Below are 2,336 nucleotides of genomic sequence, written 5' to 3'. Positions count from 1 at the left end.
GCTTCTACACACACACACACATACAGAGAAAGAGAGAGACACACACAGACACACAGAGTAAACTGCAAGGTAGTAGTACAGAGTAAGTAGTATTGTGTATCTGTGTGGGTGGTGTGTTTGTATGAGTGGTGTGTGCGTGGTGTGTGTGTTAGATGAAGATTTCCCTTTTTATGCTAATTAAGATAGAGTTGCCCAATCGACGGGCTCTAATTCTCTGCTGTGATTGGCAGGAGTAATGGAACCATCCCTCCAGAGAGAGTGGAGGGGAGAGAGGATAGAGAGAGAGAGGATAGAGAGAAGAGGGGAGAGGAGAGAGAGGATAGAGAGAGGAGGGGAGAGAGAAAGAGAGGAGGGGAGAGAGGATAGAGAGAGAGAGGAGAGAGAGGATAGAGAGAGTAGGGGAGAGAGGATAGAGAGAGAGAGGATAGAGAGGAGGGGAGATAGGATAGACAGAAAGAGAGGAGGGAGAGGAGGGAGAAAGAGAGGGGGCAGAAAGAGAGAAAGGGGAGAGAGTAAAAGACAGATGAGTGTGTGTGAGAGAGAGAGAGAGAGAGTCTCGTGTAGTAAACCGTCTAAGCTTCCTTCCTCTGTAGCCCAGGGTATCAGCCACAGTAAACTCAGTAAACACAGTAAACACCACTGTGAAGCGTGTTCATGTGGACGGAGCATGTGTCTGTCTGTCTGTCAGCCTGTCTGTCTGTCAGCCTGTCTGTCTGTCAGCCTGTCTGTCTGTCAGCCTGTCTGTCTGTCAGCCTGTCTGTCTGGCTGTCAGCCTGTCTGTCAGCCTGTCTGTCTGTCAGCCTGTCTGTCAGCCTGTCTTTCTGTCAGCCTGTCTGTCTGGGTGTCTGTCTGCCTGCATTTCTGGGTGTCTGTCTGGGTGTCTGTCTGCCTGCCTGCCTGTCTGGGTGTCTGTCTGTCTGCCTGCCTGCCTGTCTGGGTGTCTGTCTGTCTGCCTGCCTGCCTGTCTGGGTGTCTGTCTGTCTGGGTGTCTGTCTGTCTGGGTGTCTGTCTGTCTGGGTGTCTGTCTGTCTGGGTGTCTGTCTGTCAGGGCAGGCAGACACACATACACACAAACACACACTGTTCCTCACACACACACACACACACTGTTCCTCACACACACACACACACACTGTTCCTCACACACACACACACACACACACACACACACACACACACACACACACACACACACACACACACAGGAAACCACAGAGTCCCCAGGCTGTGTCTCAGCTCTGCATACAGAGAGCTGATATCCGGTTGCCTGCCGACACCTTTTAATAGAAGCTCCCATGTTCTGGGTTTCCTGCTGCATGAACACACACACACCACGTCACATGATACCTGAACGGAGAGAGAGAGAGAGGGGGGGGGGGGAGAGGGAGAGCACATCACCCGTGTATTGAGAGTGGCATTGATGACACTTCCTGTAAGACAGGCTTTGATTTCAGGGGCCATTTTCAGCCCTGCTGAGAGGCATGACACTGACACTACCCTGATGTATCACTGCACCATTAGGCTTCTCTCTCTCTCTCTCTCTCTCTCTCTCTCTCTCTCTCTCTCTCTCTCTCTCTCTCTCTCTCTCTCTCTCTGTGTCATCACCATCTCTCTGTCATCACCACCACCATCTCTCTCTCTCTCATGTGGTGGCTACAGAGTTGTTAGCAGGATAAATAACAAGGGGATGTATGAGACTCCTGAAATAGACCAGACATATCCGGAACCTAGCCACACACACACACACACACACACACACACCTTCCCATAATCCTGTGGTAATCCAGCCCTCTTACATGCAGAGTAGGAGGGGAGTGCAGGGGGGGTATTAGACCCAGATATACGAGGAGGCCCCGCCCCGCCCCGCCTGCCTCGCTAGGCTCTGCATGACGCCCATGTTGCCACAGAAAAATTAGATTACAACATCACCTGTCACCAGGCAGAACTCAGATTAAGCCTACGCTGCCACCTTCAAAGGGAGGAGGAGGAAAAAGAACAAGTGGAATGAATTGAGAGGGAAAGGATAGAGAGAGAGAGAGAGAGAGAGAGGGAAAGGAAGAGAGAGAGAGAGAGAGAGAGAGAGAGAGAGAGAGAGAGAGAGAGAGAGAGGGAAAGGAGAGAGAGAGAGAGAGGGAAAGGAGAGAGAGAGAGAGAGAGAGAGAGAGAGAGAGAGAGAGAGAGAGAGAGAGAGAGAGAGAGGAGAGAGAGAGAGAGGGAAAGGAGAGAGAGAGAGAGAGAGAGAGAGGAGAGAGAAGGAGAGGAGAGAGAGAGAGAGAGAGAGAGAGAGAGAGGGAAAGGAGAGAGAGAGAGGGAAAGGAGAGAGAGAGAGTCCTGAA

At 51.5% G+C, this 2,336-nt stretch overlaps 1 pseudogene; it reads right to left on the bottom strand.

Annotated features, from left to right (window-relative positions):
- The window catches only part of LOC134034374 (aerolysin-like protein), a 118,778-nt pseudogene that overhangs the window by 15,629 nt on the left and 100,813 nt on the right, over positions 1-2,336 (bottom strand).

This window comes from Osmerus eperlanus, chromosome 14 (assembly GCF_963692335.1).
Source record: "Osmerus eperlanus chromosome 14, fOsmEpe2.1, whole genome shotgun sequence".
NCBI lineage: Eukaryota > Metazoa > Chordata > Actinopteri > Osmeriformes > Osmeridae > Osmerus > Osmerus eperlanus.
This window is presented reverse-complemented; position numbering and strand designations above follow the sequence as displayed.